This window comes from Panicum virgatum, chromosome 4K (genome assembly GCF_016808335.1).
Source record: "Panicum virgatum strain AP13 chromosome 4K, P.virgatum_v5, whole genome shotgun sequence".
Lineage (NCBI taxonomy): Eukaryota > Viridiplantae > Streptophyta > Magnoliopsida > Poales > Poaceae > Panicum > Panicum virgatum.
In genome coordinates, this window is record NC_053139.1 from 15,401,967 (window position 1) to 15,409,561 (window position 7,595).

Genomic DNA, 7,595 nt, shown 5'->3' on the forward strand with positions numbered 1-7,595 from the left:
AGCTATAAATTAATTACAAAAAAGTATATATCTAAAGATATAGCAAAAATTACTAGTGATCATGATATTCTCTCTGTAATATTTACATCTGGCAATGATTTACCAATTTAATTGATCAAAATATTAAACTGGTAACTCACTGCAAGATATAAACATTTTAATTGGTTATGCTTCTCAACTTGCCTGAAGTGTTTTTCTGTTTCCTCTCTTATTTAACTAGCAAACACCGTTACAAGAGCTCATCAACATGCAATTCAGTCGCCCATATCCCACTTACTAATTAACACTCCATAAGAAAATTATTACCTAACAATAATGCTTGATCAGGAACCACTTTTTACAATGAAATCGAGAAGCAGGATGTACCCATGAAGCATGAAACCACACAAACACAGGTATCAGCAGGCACCAGCCCGGAATCCCACTTTGCCATGGCTGACGTCGTAGAGCACCTCGAACGTACGCTGGTTCACGTTGCCGAGGATTCCGGGGAACAAGTCGTCCGGGCCTGACTCCTGGAAGGCGAGGCAGCCCTCCAGCAGAATCCCGTCGGGGACGTCGAGCTCCATCGTCGCGCCGCCGTCGAACGTCAGGGCCACTGTCGGCACCGTGACATTGCTGAAGCTGGTGAGGTTGTAGCAGGTGCCGAGGCCTTGGTTCGGCGGCGGCAAGATCAGCGGGTACGCCGACATGGCGCCCCGGAAAGCACTCCGCAGCGCCGCGTAGGCCGTGTGCGGGAGCTCCGTGATGACCGTGCCAGAGTCTATGATCATGCCCTTCGACTTCGAGAAGACCGCCGGCGGTATGTCCAGCTGCTTCCCGCCGACGCTGATGCCGGTGAGATTCACCATACAAAATGTGGCCACCTCGACGCGTATCGGCGTGAACACGAAGCCGCCCGACGTGTTGGCGCCGGCCGGCGGCGCGCCGCCGAGGGCTAGGAACCTGGCCTCGCTGTTCCGCGCCGGGAGGCAGTACGAGAAGGCGCCGCCTTAAACCGAAGAGATCTGCGACATGAGCGACTCCGGCGCGCCGCCGAGCCCGAGCAGGCCGTCATACCTGCCGTTGGAACCGTCCTGGTCGTCGGCGCAGCCGAAATGAAAATCCCTGACGGTGACCCCAGGCCCGAGCGTCAGCGTCTCCTTGCTGTACACACCCCGGGTGTGCGATCCGTCCCCGTACTCGATGGCGAACGCGCACTGGGAACCGCCGCCGCTCGTGTCGCAGCCGCCGCCTTAGTGGTCTGCGGTGAGGTTCCTGCACGCGATGGGGGCGTACGTGGAGGAGTTGCTCGGGTCGAAGAGGGGGTCCTTCTGCGGGTAGCACGCGGTGGAGTTGCACGGCGCGCACTGCACCCACGACAGGTCGCTGCCGGTGTCCATGAGGAGGACCTGCGGCACGGCCGGCGTGCCCAAGCCCACGGTGACCACGTACTCCAAGGACTCCACGGAGCCGCCCAGGTGAGCCGGTATGGTCACGTTGGCGCCGTCGTCTGCTGCTAGCGTGGTCACCGTACCTTGGCTCGTGATGTAGTTGGCACGGGCACGGCTGCAGCGGAGCTATGCTCGGCGAAGGACGGCGTTCCGGAGGTCTGCAGCGGCGCGCATGGTCCGTGCCGGTGCGCAGTGCGTGGCGCGGCACGGACACAGATTCACTGAAAAAGCACGGCCGGCATCAGGTTATGTCTGTTATTTTGATGTGCAGACCACCAAACCAAACCAAACCAAACCAAGCCACCTCTTGACGTCGAGCATACCGCTGCTTCTGGCTGAAATGACCTGCTGGTCAGCACCGTTGCAAAGCCACCATGCTCGTCGCCTCCATGAGCGACGTAGTAGGTGCATAAGATGATACACACGAACAGATGAGAGGTGGCCATGGAAAGGAGTGTCTCGACTCTCGTGCTAAGGATGGGATGGTCGGAAGCTTACAAATCAAGCATCGATGTATGCACCTCTTCACTCGGATTCACCGATCGATAAGCTGTTAGCAGTACACAGGAGAGAGGATATATGAGCGAACAGTGCGATGATCAAATTAATGTCGTGTTCTCCGTAGTGGTCAGGATTCAGACTCACAACCGGAAGATACAATATTTCCAATTGTCGTACACTGCTCTGTCATGTACGGCCATGTTTTAATCATGTATGGTTTTCACGATAAAACACCCTGTCATCCGATCCATAATGCTTGGTGCTGTCCGTCACCAATTAGCAGAATCCAATTCCACAGTCGCGCGTTGCCGCGCTTCGTGGCGCACGACGCGGCAGCGGCTGTGCAGCTGTTAATTGCACCTACCCACGTGAGTGGCGTGACAGTCTAACTATTTATTTTTTCTTTTCATTTCTGTTTTCCTCTTTACGTTCCATTAGTGTTGTCATTTTTTTTCTTTTCCAGCTTTTTTCATTTTACCTTCTTTTTTATGTCTGAAGTTTTCTTGACAACTTTTATACAGAAACCATACTTCACAGTGGGGGAGCCAGAAATTTTTGACTAGGTATGCCATATGTAAAAAAAATTCAAAAGCAAATACGCAATATAATGGACAAAAAGTTATAATAGTAATAACAAATCCACAATGGTAACCAAAGTATAAGTTCTAAACATGAATAATTAAATAATATTATAAAATACTGGTCCGAGTAGGGCCATCGGTCGAAGGAGGGTCGTAGAAGGTGTGCCGCTTTCTTGGCCGCCACCGCAAGGCCGACAGTACCCAGATGGGCCGGTGGCCGGCACCTTCCGTCCTTCGCAACTCGCGCTAGGAGGAGAGGACATGAGCACCTGAGCGGGGAGGAGAGGACATGAGCACCTGAGCGGGGAGCCGCCGTCTCACCAAACGCTAAATGGACGGGACACTGTGGTCAGGCCATCAGGGGCGGACGCGACACGCAGAGCAAGACTTTCTATATCTTTCTTCGTTGCTAGGAATAGAGATTTTGATAGAAAAATCGCGCTCACCGTGCCATGGGACGCTCGGCTCATGATGGAGTTCACGCAGGCGCGGCTTACAGATGAGTGGTGGCCATGGAAAGAGTGTTTCGTTGTGCTAAGGATGGTATGGTCGGAAGCTTACAGATCAATGCAAGTATTCATGTAATATGCACATCGGATTCACCGATAAGCTGTGTTAGCAGTACACCGGAGACCAAAAGCAAATCTTTATTATTGTAGCAATTACCCGCACGTACACAAACCAGCTTGCCAATATTACAACATGCACATGGATTTTACAAAGTATCGGTTATTGTGTAATAATGTTCAAAGTCGCATGCCAATCCTTATACTATTAGGTTCTTCACCACTTCGAATATAATGAGGAATTGAAAAGAGTAATACAACTGAACGTTTAATTTGTGAATGATACAGTGATAATAAAAATGTCATCAAGGACGAGTCCCATAGCTGTCCGACATGCCGCCATGGTACCCACCATAGCCACCACGGTACCCACCACCATAGCCGCCACCGTACCCACCATAGCCGCCACGGTAATTGCTAACTACAAACCCAAAAGGAATATTATATATAATAAATAATTTGTGTCATTTTCTATTAGATTATCAATGTGAGGTTATTAGAAAATGAAATTCACAATCAACTAGATGGAGAATTTTGAAGATTTAATATTTAGCCAGCATGTCATCATCTAAAAACTGCTCATTTGATGGTGGTTATGTGTTTGTGCATCTAGCTAGCATGGAAGGTTATGATAAACCTTCTCAGAAACTAGAGTCTGTTCTTGCATAAGCAGCAATAATCGTATGGATGTCAAGTATGAGGATGGAGGAAGTGAGCATGCATGTTATTCAAATGCTTCATGAACAAAAGTTCCCCTAACTGAGACTTATAGAATGCTTTATTATACCAATTTCTATGTCAAAATCAATATGCACGCTCAAGGGAGTTTATTATGAGACTAATTACCATGCATAGTGTGGGTGAGATCTCTTGCAGCAGACACGCCCTGTAAGATGATGGCGAGAGAGACCAATACCATACAGAGGAAGACAAGAAGCTGGGAGGACATTGCTGTGGATGACATTGTAGTGTGGAATAGGATGTTGTGCTGTGAAGCTGATGAAGGCGAACTTATATATAGACTCGGATAGGATGCATGTAGGCCAGCTAGAGTAAGGTATAGTTTGAGACTGCGGCTATCTGTACAACTACTTGTTGGCATGTTCCAAATCCTAAAGATTGAAAGGAAAATGATGCTGGCACGTTCAACTGCAAGCTAAGCCGCCATTTTGTATCTTGGTCAATGCGTGATGGCTTCCGCACATGGAATATATTATTTATTCATGCCCAACTAATTGTGCTCCATGCAATCATCTGTACTTCTACTAGTCGCTTTTGATTTTTTTTATACTTGCATCATTAGATTAATTAATTAGTTATTATAATTAAAAGAGAAAAGTCCGATTTACATGCTCGAACTATCACAAAAGATCGATTTTCAATCTTCAACTACAAGACTGGAAAATAGAGAACATCAGAGACCATCCAACGGTCGAAATAGGAAAACATTGGCCCTTGGGTGGTTTCGAAGGTGATTTTATATTTTTAAAAAATTTAAAAAATTCTAATTAGATCTCAAAAATCAAAACTAATTCATTTTAAATCCAAAAATATGAAACTAGTACCAAGTTTTTTCTAACAAATATAAACTATCTATTATTGATATATTTGAATCTTACTTATTAAAAAATAATAGGTATAACTATAAGCAACCAAATATTAAATATAACAAAATTGGATCTGAATAACTGACAAGTATTATGTCAATAGAAAAGGTTACTCCTTTGTTCCAAATCGTAAGTTGTTTTTGGCAAATTTGGACATATAATTTTTGCCATATGTGTAGCCATATAGTGTTTGTCTAGATGCATCGCAAAAATTATATATCTAGATTTGCCAAAACGATCTACAATTTACAACGGAGGGAGCATATTTTTAGAAAAAAATTTATACCCATTTTGTATTTTTTATTTTAATTGAATTACATGAATTTTTTAGTTTAAATTTAAATATTTTTAATTCTCACAAAATGGAAAACCACATTTAAAACCACATAAGGAGCCAAATTTGCCCAGTTTTAATAGTTGGATGGGCTCTGTTATGTGTTTCGTAGTTTAAGGTTGGAAATTGGAATTTTGTGATAGTTCAAGGGTGTAAACCGAATTTTTCCTAATTAAAATCTTAGTCAACAACACTCCACAGAAAGATTGTCGTACATGATTTCGTGCATAGCTTTTTTACCATCTCACCTACACAGCACATATGACTTTCACTACTACAAAAAATATTAATCGAGACCTTTAAAAACGCCATCGAAGGCGGGTCACCTCGGTTACTAGTAGGCATTAACTGAGGCGGCTATTTTTTATTAATTGTGATGGTTACAAACAGCCGCCTCAAAAAATCATTAACTGAGGTGGGCATTATAATAGAACCGTCTCGGTAAATCAGGCCTAGGCATCCAGCCCACTAACACTTCCAGCATATAAAAGCAAAATCAAACCCTAAGCACTCCACTCTCTCCCTCACCCCCGCAGCCTCCCTCTTCTCTACCTCACTCTCTTCCTCCCTCTCGCTTCTTCCTCCCTCCCAGGACTCCCAGGACTCCTTCCTTTAAACTAATTCATAAAGGACCCTTTAGTCCTGATTGGAGCCAACAACCGGTCTTGGCTAATGTTACCATTTGAGACTAAATGTTGAGGACTTTTATTCCCGGTTAAGGCCACCAACCGGGACTAAAGCTCCGCGCGCCCCTTAGCTGTTGGACCAGGACTAAAGCCTTCATTAGTCCCGGGCCCAACAGCAGCCAAGACTAATGTCAAAGATCAAAGACCATAAGGAATAGCGAAGTTAATTCCTGGAACAAATTCGTAAATAATCGAGCACTCGTTGTGTAAAGAACTTAAAACCCTCTAATAAGATAATATGGGTCTGAATCGTGGCAATTAAAATGACATTTGAATTTGTTGATCTTTTTTCTTTTCTTATTGATCAAGTTTGTGAGTAACATTATTCATTTTTAAATTTTGTTGTGTGCGGAGTACACATGACCTTAATTAAAATTTTCTTATGTAAATTCTAAAACAATTGAATCTGTTTAAGTCAATATTTTTAACTTATTTTATCCTTGTGCAATTGTTTATACACATTCACTGTTCGAATGATCTGATGAATTCACCAGGAAAAATGTTCTGTTTTTTTTTTGCGGGTCAGGAAAAATGTTCTGTATTTGGCAATACAATATACTACCTCCATCTTAAAATATAACAACTTTAAGATTTGGTCAAAGTTAAAGTTTAAAAGGTTTGATTTTAAGAACCTAGATGCTATACGGAGAGGGCTCTCGGATTAGGATAAATCGAGAGCCATCTCTTTTACTTTGTTGAACAAAGGGAAAATAAAGAGAAGGTAACTTCACAAATAGAAGAAAGTAGCATGGAAAAGAAGAAAGTAACAAAATCATCTCCGACAAGTACTCCATCGCCAGTGGCTTGTGGGCGGAGCGGCAGTGGAGGTCGGCGGCCTTAGGGGGTATGGGGGTTCGGGGTTGGGGAGTTCCATGACGACGGCGACGCGTCAGGGTGTCCGTGCTGTACACCCCGACGGTGATGTCGAGGTACGGTTGCGGTACTCGATCCCGTACTAGCACAAGGGGGTGCCGCCGCCGCCGGTGCTGTTGTTGCAGCCGCCGCCGGTGAGGGCCTTGCACGCGTCGGCGGCGCACGGGACGGGCGCGTACGTGGACGACGCGCGGGGTCGAAGAGGTGGTCCTTCTCCGGGTAGCACGCCGAGGAGTAGCAGGGCTCGCACTGCACCCACGACAGGACGCTGCCGGCCGGTGTCGATGAGCACGGTCTGCTGGACGGCCGACGTGCCGAGGCCAAGCGTGACCACGTACTGGAGCGAGTCCACGGCGGCGCCCTGGGACGCCGGGATGCGGACGCCGGCGGCGTCGGACAACGGCGTCACCGTGCGCCCCGAGGCCCTGCTGATGATGTGGCTCCTCCGGGCGAGGTCGCGGCGGAGCCTCTCCGCCAAGGACGGCTCGCCGCCGGTAGACGCCGAGGCCGGCGCGCACGGGCCGTGCCGGTGCGCCAGCAGCACGGACGCGCAGTTCGGATCATCGGAAGTCACTGTAAATTAGCATCGCAAAGATTTAAGTTCGGAGAAGATGCTCCAAGTTACAATGGGATACAGATGAGCATGCTGGTTGGGACGCTGAGCACGAGGTTGCTGGGACGACAACGAAGCCGCTCACGGCCGCCAAGAGCGACTAGACAGTAGCAGCTGCAAAAGAGGACGCACAGCCACAGCAGCAGAGGGGAAGAAGCCATGGCGGCAGTGCCGCTGCTCCTTGTTGCCAAGTATGTACGGGAGGGTGCAGAGGAGCAGGAACATTATTTATAATATAAGAAGCCATGGTCCTCTTTGGTTTCATTTTAGGAATTTTAGATGGATGGAGTACTAAATAAAGTCTATTTGCAAAACATATTCACGGGTGTTCTGATATCAATTCGTAACCTAAAAGAGGGAGGGAGTGAATTAGACAACTTAAAACCTTAACATAGGACTCT

The 7,595-nt window shown here is 46.6% G+C and overlaps 1 pseudogene; it reads right to left on the reverse strand.

Annotated features, from left to right (window-relative positions):
• Positions 1-323: 323 nt before the first annotated feature.
• Positions 324-7,355, reverse strand: LOC120701950 (annotated as a pseudogene).
• Positions 7,356-7,595: the final 240 nt, after the last annotated feature.